Raw genomic sequence first — 17976 nt, 5'->3', positions numbered from 1 at the left:
TATTAATTTGATTTAGATTTTTCTTTTGTTCATTCCCTTTATATTTCGTTAATTTATTAAAATAAAACTATTAACACTTCTATTTTTAAAGCATTCTTACTACACCTACCTAAAACTTTTGCTCACTACTATATATACAGTGGGGAAAATAAGTATTTGAAGCTATATAGAAGTTATGAAAATGGAATAAGAATATAAAAAATGTTGCATTTAAATATCATGTGAAGTGTCTAAGGTATCAGCTGGACAAGTCCTGGGTGAGACTTATGTGTCATCGAGGTGGCTAGCGTAGATGATGTAGGACACGGAGACGAAGGCTCCAGCACAGAGAGTGCTGAGAGTTTTTTTTAATGGGTCCGTATTTTTGGTACGGGTTTTAGGAATGACTGGAAGAGCTGGGCGGGACTGGTCATTCCCATTTTCCTATCCAGGTTTTGCAGCCCGTTTAAAAGGCAGCTGGGCTACCTCAGTCTTGGTCTGTGAGTTAAGGTAGAAAGACCTATGATTGTTTGCAGATTTGTGTGGATCTAATTGTAAATGGGTGAGCCGGTACTTGCTCTGGGACTGTTTATTTTTAAGTTATACCGTTTATGCTGGAGAAAGGTTTTTTATTTTCTGTGGAAGTTTATGTACTTAAAAAAAATCTTCCTGTTTTGACTTAAGAATCTGTTGCCTGTACATACTTCAACCGCCACCAGAAAGAGTAACCCCCTTACAAGTGTCACTTAGTTTTTAAAAGGGGATTTGACCCAAAAAACATGTTATGTTTAACTCTCCTTGCTCCTCCTTAAACATCCTTGGTGATATTCCTGAAAATATTGGTCCAACCATATTTAAAACGATTCCTCTGCTGTTGTGCAATACAGAACATCTTATATCGCAGTACTTTATAATTCATACGTTATATATCACTCCTATGACATTATATAGGATGGGACAGAGCCAAAATCTGAACTGCCCAAAATGCCACAGAGAAGGTGCAGACACAATACAGTTACTGGGGAAAAGAAATTAGTAGATTGTTGGGGTTTTGATGGGAAGGTTGGAGGGTGGAAAATTGACTGATGTAAAATGTGAATTTTCGTGTACCATTTGTAAAAAATATATATATTTGTTAATGAGGATTATAAAAACCACCTTCTTGCCACTTCTGATTTACCTTCTTTTTATATAAATAATTGTAAGATAATGCAGGATAGGGCATCTTTCAGCATTATATATCGCTCTTATGTTATACAGGTACATGTGGATACTCCGCTGTGTAAGATAAAATATCTGGACTATTGGAATATATAATTGCACATTATAATAAAATAAGCATCTCTGCATTACAGACCAGCTGCCATATCATTGATATTATGTAGTGTGTAAACCTGAAGAAAGCGAGAGCGGAAACGATCGGATGATGTATTTGTGAAACATTTTGCTCTGAAAGCAAAATTTACCATCAAGCTATAAAAATGATAACATTACACCGACTGTCAGCAAATGATTAATACCGCAAAGCCGGGACCATTTCATGTAGGTCTCCAACCAGAGAGGATCATTAATCTGGAATTTGTACAGTAACTATAGGTGTCATTCCCTGTTTTGTCCACAGGGATGAATGCAGGACCTGATACCAGAACAGAATCAATAAGGTGTCCTATCCAAAGACAGAACTATATGCCTGAACAGTATGTACTATAATGCACATAACAACTGACTTGCATTTTCTACCTTTATCCACAGGGTAAAGTATTAGAGTGGTTATATTCTCATCCACAAGGGGTAATATTATTGTAGTTATATTTTTGTACATAATGATCAGTATTATAGTAGTTATATTCTTGTACATAGGGATCACTATTACAGTAGTTATAGAATTGTACACATGGGGCAGTATTATAGTAGTTATATTTCTGTATACATAGGGGGCAGTATTATAGTAGTTATATTGATGCACATAAGGATCAGTATTATAGTAGTTATATTATTATACATAGGGGTAGTATTATAGTAGTTATGTACTTGTACAAATAGGGCACTATTATAGTAGTTTTATTCTTGTACATAGAGGGCAGTATTATAATAGTTATAGTCTTGTACCTAGGGGACAGTATTATAGTAGTTATAGTCATGTACCTAGGGGACAGTATTATAGTAGTTATATTCTTGTACTTAGGAGCAGTATTATATTAGTTATATTCTTGTACATAGGGTGCAGTATTATAGTAGTTATATTCTTGTACATAGGGTCAGTATTATAGTAGTTATATTCTTGTACCTAGGGGACAGTATTATAGTAGTTATATTCTTATACATAGGGATCACTATTACAGTAGTTATATAATTGTACACATGGGGCAGTATTATAGTTGTTATATTTCTGTATACATAGGGGGCAGTATTATAGTAGTTATAATCTTGTACATAGGGAACAGTATTATAGTAGCTATATTATTATACATAGGGGGCAGTATTATAGTAGTTATATTCTTGTACATGGGGGCAGTATTATAGTAGTTATATTCTTGTACATAGAAGACAGTATTATAGTAGTTATATTCTTGCACATAGGAGCAGTATGATAGTAGTTATATTCTTGTACATAGGGTGCAGTATTATAGTAGTTATATCCTTGTACATAGGGAGCATTATTATAGTAGTTATATTCTTGTACATAGGGGTAGTATTATAGTAGTTATATTCTTGCACCTAAGGGACAGTATTATAGTAGCTATATTCTTGTACATAGGGGGCAGTATTATAGTAAATCTATTCTTCTACATAGGGGGCAGTATTATAGTAGTTATATTCTTGTACATAGGGGACAGTATTATAGTAGTTATATTCTTGAACATAGGGGGCAGTGTTATAGTAAATCTATTATTGTACATAGCACCAGTATTATAGTAGTTATATTCTTGTACATAGGGGGCAGTATTCTAGTAGTTATATTCTTGTACATAGGAGCAGCACTATAGTAGTTATATTCTTGTACCTACAGGACAGTATTATAGTAGTTATATTCTTGTACATAGGGGGCAGTATTATAGTTATATTGTGCATAGGATCCGTATTATATTAGGTATATTCTTGTACTTGGGGGGGCAGTATTATAGTTATATTATTGTACATAGGGGCAGTATTATAGTAGTTATATTCTTGAACATAGGGGGCAGTATTACAGTAAATCTATTCTTGTACATAGCAGCAGTATTATAGCAGTTATATTCTTGTACACAGGAGCAGCAGTATAGTAGTTTTATTCTTGTACCTAGGGGACAGTATTATAGTAGTTATATTCTTGTACATAGGGGCTGTATTATAGTAGTTATATTCTTGTACATAGGGGCAATATTAGATTATTTATTGTCTTGTACACAGGTGAAGTATTATAATAGTTATATTCAATTCAATATTTTGAGACATGTTGGAAATAAAATTCACATTTACGGACAGGTTTTGTTATTTTTGATCTTTAATCCAGTAAGATGATAATATGCACTTATGTAGTCCTCTATTGCTCCCGTCAGTCTTAAATGTAAAGACTCAGTACAATCAGCAGTATTTTTAGTTATATTCTTGTATAAAGGAGGCAGTATTGTAGTAGTTATATTCTTGTACATAGGGGCAGTATTATAGTAGTTATGTTCTTGTACAAAGGGGCAGTATTATAGTTGTTATATTCTTGTACATAGGGACAGTATTATAGTAGTTATATTCTTGTGCATGGAGGCAGTATTATAGTATGTTCTTGTACTTGGCGGCAGTGTTATAGTAGTTATATACTTGTACATAGGGGGGCAGTATTATTTTTAGTTATATTCTTGGTCTACTTTCTGACAACCATTTTAGTTGGCAGAAATATATTATGAGCCGTGTCACCTCTTGATTTGCTTCTCTTTTTAGTTTACTATACAGAAGGTGCTGATGTAAGGTGTCGCGGGGTGATAGCCGTGGGCGAGGCACTCGTCTGGGGCATCCCGGCATGGGACATGAAACTGGAGGTCCTGGCTTGGTGTGTGGACTTGTGTTGTGAGGGCACTACGTCTGCGCAGGCTGCATGTAACCATTGTTGTAGGTTTTCCAGGTGTGTCACAGTTCAAAGAGGGAGACCAATTGAACACCAAAGCAAAATTAATGAACAGGGCCTAATTATACAAGAAAAACCAAAAAGAAATTAGACCCCTAAAATATAACCTTTATTTAATATTTTTATAAAACAGAGGGGATTCAACCTCCAAACACAACAATCAATAAAATATAGGGACTAACAGGAATGGATAGTACACCAGCCAGGAAAGATTATGAACTATTTCTGTCCCTAATATATCCCTGAATTCTCTCCCTTCCTGGCAGCAGAGTTTGGCACCCTTAGTTTTGCTACGTGGTGCCCTCGCTCAACGTCGGTGTCCCTGATGTCCCTAGTATGTCACTCTCCTCTTTATTAAAAAAATACAATTGTGAGAAAGATAGGAAAAAGTGAACACACAGATAGAGAACAACAGTTTAATCGTAGATATTCACAAAATCCACCAAGTCTGTGTATTATGGCAGAAAAAATACAACACTGGGGAATGTTAGTAACAACCTTTGTCTCCGAATAACTAGAGTAGTGTACTCATTTGAACAGATGCAGTTCTGAATTTTTCAGCATATAGTTAGCAACAGCAATCCATCCAACTGGCCATGTTAGATATCAAAAAAACTCCCGGAAAAAATGCCCACAGACTGGTATCATTTGGATGATATTTTTGTAAAAAAGAAAAAAATCTGAGTCATCAGAGAAAGAATGTAGCAAGGACTGTTGCATAAATATATTCCAATACACTTTTCAAAGATACAGTATATCCCAAATGAATCAAACAATCTGACTTAGTGTAGAGAGTTGGGGAGTAGCACTTCTCATTGGTGGTCCCTTATAAACATATCTCAGGGATTTACCACTTAACATAGATACTCATATCCCAGATAAATCAACAGCCTAATATTATATGAAAGAAATAGGGAATAATAGCACTTATCCATTAGTGGTCTCATAGATCGTGTCCCAACGCGTTTCTCCATGGGGAGCATCAATATCTTTCTCCACATACTCAGTCAATGCTGAATATGAGGGGATTGAGAAGATAACCCATGTATATATAGACACATACCGCCCTCAGGTGTGTACCATACTTTTGATTAAGTGCCAATTTTCAAATATGTCACTCTAAGTCTGGCGTGCATGTAATATACAGCATGGAGCACACGCAGCGCACTTGAGACAAACGTCCACAGACCGGAACTGAAGCTCACATGTCCTCACCGGCCAGTCACAGTCTATGCCGGACATGAGGTCACTGAAGCGCACGCCAAGACGATGGAGCACAAACAGGAAGTGACGCCAACATGCCTGTGCCAGCCCCCAATAGCACATACAGGATGTGTTGGTCACTGGAGCGCATGCTGAAAGCCGGTGAACTGCACAACCTGCGGGCGCACAGGATTGCTCATAGTGGTGACACATAAGACCGCCCACAGTTGCCAAGCTACACGCAAACAGAATCAGCAAATAGCTGCTTTTACCACCTCATACATAATCAATACAAAGGACAAAGCACAGTCCAAGTCGTCAATGAGAATTTAATCTTACAATTAGGGTACAGCTGTTGCTTATAAAAAGGGAACACATAAGGATGATAGATGTGGTAATATCTTATCATGAATAAAAACAGTAAGGGTGATCTCACATTTCCTACACATGGATATCAATGTGACCCACACACTCTAACTCATCTGCCTTGTTTTTCAATTAATTAAATTATTATAGCAGAGGTGAAAGGAAATCCCAAATATAAATAGAAAATACCCATAATAATAATGGGTCTATAAAAAATCTGATAGTCCACATGGGTAATTTACACAGAAAACTGGTTTCCTCCTAGCCACCCAATATCATAGATTCAGACAAAACTGGAGAAGCTCAGCTGCTCATTAAGGCCTCCTGGGGCTGTCGATTCCATCCAAAAGATCCAACGGGCTTCCCGCTGGAGAATTCTCCTATTCCAGTCTCCCTTCCTAGTGGGTTGTTCAACAACCTCCAAAGCTCTAAACGAGATACATTCGACAACACCTCCATATTTAGAATTTACAGGCCTAGCGAGTGGTGTATCTCTGCCATGTTTTATGTCTCCAAGATGTTCACCAATCCGGACACGTAGTTCACGGTTTGTTTTTCCAATTTAATCCATTGGACACGTACACGTACAGAGATACACCACTCCCGACGTTCTGCAGTTTGCAAAGCATCTCAAGTCATACACACGGTTTGTCACTGCACTTCTAAAGTTCTTTGATGGTACCACAAACTTACAAAAAGAGCAGTGTCCACACCTGAACGTACCCTTGGACCTGTTCTGCAGCCAGGTACATTCCTTTTTCCGTGGAGTAAAATGGCTATGGACAACAACATCCTTAATCGACCTCCCTCTCCTATATGTGACTGAGGGTGTTTTTGAAATCAGACCTGCCACATCCGGATCTGCCTCAAGAATACCCCAATGCCTTTTGAGGATCTCCATCATTCATCTCTACTGATCGTCATAAGTCCCGATTACGCATGTGACGGATTCTATGTAATGCAGGTGCCGGGATGCAACGCACAGAGACACAAGGCGAGAACAGTAAGAGTTGAATATAAACAGTTTATATATACAGTGGTGGCCAAAAGTATTGGCACCCCTGCAATTCTGTCAGATAATACTCAGTTTCTTCCTGAAAATGATTGCAATCACAAATTCTTTGATATTATTATCTTCATCTAATTTGCTTGCAAGGAAAAAACACAAAAGAGAATTAAGCAAAAATCAAATCTATGATCATTTCACACAAAACTCCAAAAATGGGCCAGACAAAAGTATTGGCACCCTCAGCCTAATACTTGGTTGCACAACCTTTAGCCAAAATAACTGCGAGCAACCGCTTCCGGTAACCATCAATGAGTTTCTTACAATGCTCTGTTGGAATTGTAGACCATTCTTCTTTGGCAAACTTCTCCAGGTCCCTGATATTTGAAGGGTACCTTCTCCAAACTGCCATTTTGAGATCTCTCCACAGGTGTTCTATGGGATTCAGGTCTGGACTCATTGCTGGCCACCTTAGAAGTCTCCAGTGCTTTCTCTCAAACCATTTTATAGTGCTTTTGGAAGTGTGTTTTGGGTCATTGTCCTGCTGGAAGACCCATGACCTCTGAGGGAGACCCAGCTTTCTCACACTGGGCCCTACATTATGCTGCAAAATTTGTTGGTAGTCTCCAGACTTCATAATGCCATGCACATGGTCAAGCAGTCCAGTGCCAGAGGCAGCAAAGCAACCCCAAAACATCAGGGAACCTCCGCCATGTTTGACTGTAGGGACCGTGTTCTTTTCTTTGAATGCCTCTTTTTTTTTCCTGTACACTCTATGTTGATGCTTTTTGCCAAAAAGCTCTACTTTTGTCTCATCTGACCAGAGAACATTCTTCCAAAACATTTTAGGCTTTCTCAGGTAAGTTTTGGCAAACTCCTGCCTTGCTTTTTTATGTCTCGGGGTAAGAAGTGGGGTCTTCCTGGGTATCCTACCATACAGTCCCTTTTCATTCAGACGCCGACGGATAGTACGGGTTGACACTGTTGTACCCTCCGACTGCAGGACAGCTTGAACTTGTTTGGATGTTAGTCGAGGGTCTTTATCCACCATCCGCACAATCTTGCGTTGAAATCTCTCGTCAATTTTTCTTTTCCGTCCACATCTAGGGAGGTTAGCCACAGTGCCATGGGCTTTAAACTTCTTGATGACACTGCGCACGGAAGACACAGGAACATTCAGGTCTTTGGAGATGGACTTGTAGCCTTGAGATTGCTCATGCTTCCTCACAATTTGGTTTCTCAAGTCCTCAGACAGTTCTTTGGTCTTCTTTCTTTTCTCCATGCTCAATGTGGTACACACAAGGACACAGGACAGAGGTTGAGTCAACTTTAATCCATGTTAACTGGCTGCAAGTGTGATTTAGTTATTGCCAGCACCTGTTAGGTGCCACAGGTAAGTTACAGGTGCTGCTAATTACACGAATTAGAGAAGCATCACATGATATTTCAAACAGTGCCAATACTTTTGTCCACCCCCTTTTTTAGGTTTGGTGTGGAATTGTATCTAATTTGGCTTTAGGACAATTCTTTTTGTGTTTTTTCATTGAAGACAAATTAAATGAAGATAATAATACCAAAGAATTTGTGATTGCAATCATTTTCAGGAAGAAACTGAGTATTATCTGACAGAATTACAGGGGTGCCAATACTTTTGGCCACCACTGTATATATATAACAGGTACGCTGAACAAGGGATTGCAATAAGGGTAATAAACAGTAATTTGAAGTATTAGCAAAATGCGAAGTCTCTCAAGGTAATGTGGTGCCCTCGATCATGGGAGACACCATGTGAGTTCCTTAACTGTGCATATGGCTCTAGCGGGGGTCACCGGTTATTCCCGCTAGACCGTGAGTTTAGACCGTGAGTCTTTTTCCGGATATATTCAATTAGATCAAGTTGAGCTTCTTTAGCCCCAACCGTTCCCCTCCCAACCTGAGTACCTAAACCCAATTGTCCCCGGTACCGTGGGTGAACAGTAGAAGTGACGGCCCAGTTCACGTATGCAGCTCCTCTGCTTTCGCTGGCGTGACTTTTCTGGGGCAGCCGTCTCTCAAGTCCTCTCTGCTTGGCCGTTGGAGGCAATCTCTCAAGCCTTGAGTAGGGGGGTCCAGACCTCGTCTGTCGGCGGGCGACGTCAGGTTCCGCGAACTCACTCAGCACCGCAAGCAGGTTCCGAGTCTCCTCAGCAGGCACAGCACTTGGGTCACATCTGTGAGGGATCCGGAGCTCTTCTACCGGTGCCCGGCAGTGGCACCTCACAGGCCTCTGGCTTAGGCCTGTCACGCGGGGCTTCCCAGCACGCAGGGAACACGTCTGCTCCTTTCTGCTGCCTGGCGCCAAAGACCCCTCAGGTTTGGCGCGCTGGCCTCTTATCTCCCGGAACTCCTTCCTGGAAGTCACCTGATCGGGTACAGTGTCTAAATCTGCTCGCCCTTCAACTTCCCTTGCATATCTTGGTTCCGCTTGACTGTGTCTGGCCAGCAGATGGCAGCCTCTCTCCATCTTTGAAACATCATGTAGGAGCTCCCTTACAAGCTCTCTCACCTTTGCTACATCTGAATGAGATCTATCTCTTGGAGAAAGAAGGGAAGGTCTGTCTGTCTCCTTTGCTTGATGGTACGCATTCTCTATTATTCGATAGGGGTATCCCCTCTCACGGAATCTCCCGGATAATTTGCATGACTCAGACTGAAAGTCACTCCACGTTGAGCAGTTCCTCCGGATACGAAGGAACTGCCCCTTGGGGATGCCCCTCTTGAGAGGGGAAGGATGAAAGCTACCCCAATCAAGGAGACTGTTCGTTGAGGTCGGTTTTCGATATAGCAACGTTCTTAAAGATCCATCACTACTTCTCGATATCTTCAAGTCAAGGAAGGAGATGTTGTCAACTGCTATCTCACATGAAAGATAGTCCAATGGTGTTCATATTCAGATAAGCAACAAATGACCGGAAGGATGCCTGGTTGTTCTCTGTGTGTTCACTTTTTACTATCTATCTCACAATTGTGTTTTTTTAATAAAGAGGAGAGTGACATACTAGGGACATCAGGGACACCAACGTTGAGCAGGGGCGCCACGGAGCAAAAATTAGGGTGCCAACCTCCACCAACAAGGGAGAGAAATCAGGGATATATTAGGGACAGAAATAGTTCATAATTTTCCTGGCTGGTGTACTATCCATTCCTGTTAGTCCCTATATTTTATTAGTTGTTGTGTTTGGAGGTTGAATCCCCTTTGTTTTATAAAAATATTAAATAAAGGTTATATTTTAGGGGTCTAATTTCTTTTTGGTTTTTCAAAGAGGGAGAACACTATTCAAAAATAAACTTTACTGAATGGAAACTTGATAAGGGTCATATACAAGGGATAGCGGGTACACAGTCTTATGGATGTTTCCTTTACAACTCAAAGCATTTGCCACACTGTTTTCTTCCATTGTAGTCAATAAAGCCTTCTATAGCTATTGTTGCACACTACTTCACCACAACTCAGCTTTAACACTACAGTCCTGATTAACAAGTGTAATTTACTTGCTCTGCGATTCCGCATTCTCTTTCCAGTAATGCTGACGCTTTGGAACTCCCGCTAGGTACACTTTACTCGTCCCACGTACTCAGTTCTGCTTTAGGCCCGTCACCTTCCAGTGTTATGAGCTCAAGGTCTCGTGGCTAAGCATCCTCTCCTAGGACCCGTTTCCGGAAGGTCAAGCTGTTTGTTAGTCACTTATGCTCCGGATCTCAATATTCCTTTTATTCGGTCTCCTCTTGCTTGGAGTCACCTCAGAATGTTGAACTGCTCACCTTGACCTTTTGGTCCACTCACTATACACTCCAGGCCCTATCTGACTCTCTGATGGGAAATTGTCACTTTCCCTGTAACTCACCCCTCTTACTCTGGGCTAGTCCCAAACATTAATTCTAACTATCTCTATGGTCAAACTACACATATTACTAACATTACTAACACACATCTCAATTCAGATTACAATATATATGACATTATATGTGACATTTCACATCACGCCACATGACACATTTTAATAATAAAACTTGTTTCTTCAAGAGGGGAAAGTGGACAGCATGTCCATATCTGACAGTGACAATATAGCTCTGCTTTAGCTTCTGTCACACAAGGAATATATATTCTCCGTTTTGGGGCATGATAGGAAGGAAATTCAGAATAAAGTGATTTAATTAAACCAATTTGACTATGTAACTGAGCCATGATTTCTTTGTATCAGTTGTGTTAATGTTAGTTGTGAGTCACTTCAGTTGCCCTTTAATGTTTATAACCCATCACCCTTCCGTTAGATTTGTGAATAGTGCCAGTTTTAATATAGTCACCAAACAAGCTGCAATCCATTGCTCTACATGCTGTGTAATTGACCCCCAAAGAGCTCAGCGTCTCCATACTGTGACAGCAAGCTCCTTGTCTTGGCTCCTTCCCCCACTGGTAGCAGATAAATAGTAACTTGCTCTTCTCTGCCAGCAGCTCAGCTGTGCATTTTTGCGGCTCCTTCAAGCGCGTTCTGTTGAGAATGGCAGCGGTGCCAGCTTCCATGTCCTTTCCACACGTCCCAGCTTTGCTTTGTTCCAGAGCTACAAAGACGTCAAACCGAGCAAATTATGTCATGTTCGAATGTGTTAGAGTTGGCATTCAGCTGTGGCCCCTGAGCAGCAGAGGACCCCGGGTCCATTATAACCGAGCTCTGAGGAGACGACTGGCACATTTTGTTAATTAAAAGAATGAACTTGAAATAAAGAGTCAATGGGGAAAATTCCCCACAAATCCCGTCTGTTCCATCTGATTCTTCTCCAGTTTTATCACAGATGACAGACAATGGAACAACGGAGACATCAGCTCTGAAACAGTGATGAACGTGAGGATTAATCCTTCTGATGAGACACTGTAATTAAGAGTTTTACGAAGGACACATTATTTTTACGTAAAGGGGTATTCTTAAATTTATGGACGTTATACACAGTCCCTGGGATAGGTGATAACTTCCCGATCAATGGAGTTATGACCACTGGGACTTCCATCGTTCCTAAGAATCTAGGCTCTGAAGAGCCTTGTGGGAATGGAGCAGTGGTCTTAATAGGACCTCCAGAGATAGTCGAGCGTTGCACTCAGCTGGCTTTCGGCACCCCATAAAAATGAATGGGGTGGAAGTGCGCAGGCCTCAGGAACATCATTAGGGCTTCTTTTAAACATTAGCAATATGCCGCCTAACCCGTTAATCTCTGCAGAAGCAGATGAAAGTCTAATGTGTACACCAATGTCCCGACACCAGGGATTTCAACATGCCTGATACTTTGTACCTGTCAAGAAGATGAGCAATGTTTCCATCTCCCTATTGAAGACATATGCACTCTCAACCAAACTCATCATGCATATGTATGTGGGAGTAGTGTGAAATAATTCTTTCAACAAACAGCTATGGTGAGTATATGGGAAAAGTAAAGTCCATGCAGCATATGCACCCTACCAAACTGCAAAAATTGTTCAAGAGTAGTTTGAGGAACAAGACGAGTTAAAGACGTTGCCTTAGCAAATTCCAATTTCGTCAATTTCTTTGTTGACTGATTAAAAAGCATTTATTCAACATCACATGAGTGCCGGAACTTTTTGGCATTTGCGATCATATTTTTCCACGAACATCAGCTGGACATACAGAGTACCGATCCATTTTGAAACTTTAAAGATGTTGCCTTGGACTACCAAATTTCTTATGTCTCAAAGTGATTAAGCCTCTGTAGACCTTGCACAAAAATAAGTCTGATTCATACTTCTCATCCTTTAGATTCATACTTCTTGTCCTTTCAGATAGAGTTTACAACAGTATCGTTATCATCAAGAGGCAGGGTTATAATAACAGATAACACAAGCCTATACAGAACTGATAGCACAGGATCAAAAAAATCCCAATAGGTGATGTCACCGGCACCGCTCCTTCTGCTCCACCTCGTATCACAATGACCTCTAGAAACACTTCAATATAAAAGATAGGTTCACAGTCTGTTGATTGTGGCTATGTACATGTGTTGTTTCCTGAAAGAACAGGAATTTAAAGTCTAAAAAAAAAACAGTAGCCAGTGTGAAAATTGCGAGATTTCAAATTTGTTTTTTAGTAATGATTGTGGTGTAGAAAAAAAATAATTGCCCGAAAAAAAATACAACACAAAATACCACACAAAAGTCTGATTTAAACAATAGGTCATTTTTGATGACACGCCTGTAGAGTTGAGTAGAATTGAATTCTAGTAAATTTTCCAAAAATCCATTATTCTGAATTTTAATCTCTTCACGACCTTTGACCAGTTAACACTCGCTGGCTGGAAGCGGGTCATTCATCCCGCCCATCTGCGTCACTGTCACGTGATCACGAGATGCCAATCGGTTGTCATGACAGCCAGGGTCTGCTGATATCCCTGATGCCTGTCATTTTGATACTTTTGTGAACGCCGTCCTATGGCTGGCGTTCATAGGAGATCGTGATTTCTGCTATACATACTGTGGCAGTGCTGAAACTCTACTATGTATAGCACAGGCAATTGGACGATCGAAGCCTTAAGTCTCCAAAGGGGACTATTAAATTCATTGAAAACTTAAAAAAAAAGTTTTTAAAATTATGAAAAAATAAAAAAATACAAAAGTTCAAATCATCCCCCTTTTTACACCATTAAAAATAATACAATTAAAAAATACACATATTTGGTATTGCTATGTCCGAGCTGTCAAAATATAAAATAAATTAATCTGATCGGTAAACAGCATAAAAAGAAAAAAAATCAAAATGCCAGTATAATGTTTCTTTGGCCGCTGCAACATTGCAATAAAATGCAATAAGAGGCAATCAAAATATTGTATCTACCCCAAAACGGTATCAGTAAAAATGTCAGCTCAGGGAACAAAAAATAAGCCCTATCACAGTTCCATATCCTAAAAAATGAAAACGCTATAGATCTCGGAAAATAGTGACACAGGCAAAAAAAAAATTTTCTTACAAATTTCCGATTTTTTTTCACCACTTAAAGAGGTTGTCCACTACTATAAAACATGCCCCCATCGTTGTAAACGGTGGAAATAAGCATCCACCGCCTACTTTCCCAATGAATACAGGAGAGTGAAAGTGCGCGGTGGATGCTGGGCTGTGAAGCGCTGGTGTAATGCAGGTGCTGGAATGCACCGCACAGAGACACAAGGTGAGAACAGTCAGAAATGAATATAAACAGTTTATATATATATAACAGGTATTCTGAACAAGGGATTGCAACAAGGGTAATAAACAGTAATTTGAAATATTAGCAAAATACGAAGTCTCTCAAAGTAATGTGGTGCCCTCACCGGTTATTCCTGCTAGGCCGAAAGTCTTTTCCGGACAAATTCAATTAGATCACGTTGAGCTTCTTTAACCCCAACCGTTCCCCTCCCAACCTGAGTACCTAAACCCAATTGGCCCCGGTACCGTGAGTGAACAGTAGAAGTGACGGCCCTGTTCACGTATGCAGCTCCTCTGCTTTCGCTGGCGTGACTTTCCTGGGGCAGCCGTCTCTCAACTCCTCTCTTCTTTGCTGTTGGAGGCAATCTCTCAAGCCTTGGGTAGGGGGGTCCAGACCTCGTCTGTCGGCGGGCGACGTCGGGTTCCGCGACCTCACTCAGCACCGCAAGCAGGCTCCAAGTCTCCTCAGTAGGCACAGCACTCGGGTCACATCTGTGAGGGATCTGGAGCTCTTCCACTGGCGCCCGGCTGTGGCACCTCACAGGCCTCTGGCTTAGGCCTGCCACGCGGGGCTTCTCAGCACGCAGAGAACACGTCTCCTCCTCTCTGCTGCTTGGCGCCAAAAACTCCTCAGGCTTGGCGCGCTGGCCTCTTATCTCCAGGAACTCCTTCCTGGAAGTCACCTGATCGGGTCCAGTGTCTAAATCTGCTCTCCCTTCAACTTCCCTTGCATATCTTGGTTCCGCTTGACTGTGTCTGGCCAGCAGATGGCAGCCTCTCTCCATCTTTGGAACATCATGTAGGAGTTCCCTTACAAGCTCTCTTGCCTTTGCTACACTGGGAAACCCTGCTCACAGCCCATCAATCAGCGGGGAGCGATAGCGCCGCTCACAGGCAAGATTGACAGTGCAAGGTATTTGTTAAAAATCTTATTTCCACCATTTACATCTAAGGGGGGCATGTTCTATAGTAGTGGACAACCTCTTTAAATAAAAAAAAAAAACCTATGCTTGATTGATGTCCATACTCGTACTTACCTGGAAAATTATATTGCCAGGTCAGTTTTACCAAAAAAACAATTGTGGAATTGCACTTTTTTTGCATTTTCAACGCACTTGGAATTTTTTTCCTGCTTTCCAGTGCATCTTATGATAAAATGTATGTTGTCATTCAAACGTACAACTTGTCCCACAAAAAACAAGCCCTAATATGGCTATAGGGACGGAAAAATAAAAAAGTTATTCGTTTTGGAATAAGGGGAGGAACAAACGGAAGCACGAAAATGGAAAATCGCAAGGGGTTAAAATTCCATGAAAATGGTAAAAAAATTATTTAAAATCCTTATATTCATCTTATCGCTCACCTTTGCAATAGTATGCGCAGAACACACACAGGCTTCTCAAACCCGGAATCCCCAGCCTACCGTGAGCGGCCTGGGGATTTCAGCACGGTAGATGGTGATCTAAGGATGTGATGAGGATCGGATGGGTGATGGGGATGACCGGAGGGGCCGGGGAGGTAAGCGGTGAGGTGAGTAAAAGGATTTTCTTTATTTTTTTATACCTTACATTTATTAGCCTCTGGGATCTGGAGAGACTCTAGGGCATAATGAGGGATATTAAATTTGCGGAGATAAACTCCATGAATCAAATTTCCCAGGAAAAAAAACGCACTAAATAAAAAATGTACTAAACACAATCTGCTAATAAAAGTATTAAAATACATATTCCACCTGCCATGGACACAGTAAACAGACACCTTCACAACCCAGCACACACACATATGAGCCTTTTACTGATGGCCGCGATGCCGGGGCGTGCTCACAGCCGTCGCTCTCAGTGCTTTTACTGACAGTTAGCAGCTCCTAGGAGGAATTAAGTTTATAATTAGGGATGAGCGGACCCATGGAACTTCGGGTTCTAGTACCTGACCCAAACTTTATCCAAAACTTCGGTTCGGGTACCAGAACTGTTCCCGAACCCCATTGAAAACCTGCAGATTAACCCTATATTTGCAGGTATATAGTGTTTTGGGACATGACAGGTTCCTTGTAAAAAACATTTACCCGTCCCACCAATGATAGAGATAAATGTTTCCAAGCATTAAGTTTATATATTTCATAGTAGTAAATATATTTAGCTGCATAAATATATGAACATCGTTTTGAATGACATTGGTCGGCGTGCTGTCCGTATGGTACTATTTTTGCAAACAGTACGCGGACATTTCATAGACTCGTCTGAACGAGCCCTAACTTAGAGGCTTGTAATATTGTCATCTGTGCCACATCATCCGCCAAATAGAGTCGGATTTTTTTGTAATCCATTAATACTGGTTGTGAGAAGGTAAGACAGAAGCAAAGCTCCACATCTATGGAAAATCCTTTAACATTTATCCTGCAGCAGGCGGCAGAAAAACAAACAAATAAAGCACAACGTTATTAGAAGAGAAGTAAAAACAGAAGAAACTGGCAACAAAGAAACAATTTGCTTTCTTGTGGTTGAAGAAATTACAAGAGGTGGAAAATTGGAGAAAAAATATAGATAGCGGGAGGCAGCTGCGAGGCAGACGTATGCATATCTGCTTAAGGCCTCATTCACACGTCAGTTTTTCTCATGCAAGTGCCATCTCTGTTTTTCAGGGCTATGGTAGTCTATGGGGATGTGCACATGTCAGATTTTGTCCTCCTTAAAAAATGAAGACATGTAGGCTATGTTCACATGTTAATATACAAATATTCAAAAAGCACATAACTGATATCTGGGTAAGGGATCAGAGTATATCGTCCCCCCTAAATAGATAAGTCGCAGAGACTCACTATAGCCTGACGGTGTAGTACTCCAAACATATTCTACAAAAGAGGACCTAACAGAGTAGCCATAGACCACCAATTAATTAAAAATATAGTTTATTGAAAAATGTCATAAAAAGTAGTTACTATTGGATACATATAAAGAGGAAAAATAAGTAGCTATTGTCCATGGCCCCTTGGCACTTCTAATAGTATACGATTTACTGTGATAGTATCAAATACATCCATTGAAACAGAGTGCTGTATTATATACTGGATCTTTTGATGCTCCCCACCTTTTTCCTTCTTATTAGGTCACAGCCCCACTATCAGTATTTGGTCAGTATTTGGTCAGTATTTTTTCTCAGGAGTGGGAGCCAAAACCAAGTGAGGAAACTATATTTTAAATTAATTGGTCGTTAATGGCTACTCTGTTAGGTCCTCTGTTGTTGAATATGTTCACACGTTGCGTTTTTTTGCTGATTTTTTATGCAAATTAAAAGCTGCGTTTTATAGTACCAGCAAAAGCTGTGAGATTTCAGAAGTCTCTTGCACACACATTGTTTTTTTTTCCTGACTGAATTGGAAAACTGCTGCGTTTTTGCAATCTGCAGCATGTCACTTCTTTCAGCATTTTTTCAGCTTTTTTTGCAGCATTTTTTCACCCATAGAAAGCAATGAGTAAGTGCAAAAAAGCAGGTATCAGGTTTTTCTGCGTTTTTAGTGCAGAAAGCGCAGGAAAAACAGGCACTAAACTATATCAGCATGATAAACGCAGAAAAAAATGCAACGTGTGAAAATAGCCTTATCTTATCCAAGGGTCAGGTCAAAATTGACAATGCAAGTCTATGGGTCTGTGAAAAGAACGGACAGCACTTGGGTGACATCCAACTGCAAGCTAATTTTTCTGTCAGAAAGTAGAAGGTTGAGAAACTCTGGATGCAAGAGCAGAATTAATCAATCTGCCTGGCTCCTCCTGCTCCGTAGCATGCTGCCTGCAGATTGCACTGTATTTTCAATGTGACAGGTTCCCTTTAATACTTTTTGATTGCTTTCACCCATTGTCATCTATAGTCCAATGAATTAGCAAGTCTGTGAAATCGAATGATGTCAACTGTTTTTAAAATTTATTCAAATTCTTAAAATTTCCATAAATATATAAAGTAAAAGTCAAATTGTTTTCTAGAGTATTGTATTCAGGACTATGGCACAGGACAGAAATCTAAGGTGGCATCAAACAATCACTGATGGGCTACATAAAAGCCAATAGATGGTCGTTTAATAGCCAGTTTAGACAGGTTGACTGCAC

The sequence above is a fragment of the Phyllobates terribilis genome, unplaced genomic scaffold (assembly GCF_046119375.1).
Source record: "Phyllobates terribilis strain yellow unplaced genomic scaffold, ASM4611937v1 Scaffold_5__5_contigs__length_657084704, whole genome shotgun sequence".
Taxonomy (NCBI): domain Eukaryota; kingdom Metazoa; phylum Chordata; class Amphibia; order Anura; family Dendrobatidae; genus Phyllobates; species Phyllobates terribilis.
This window is presented reverse-complemented; position numbering follows the sequence as displayed.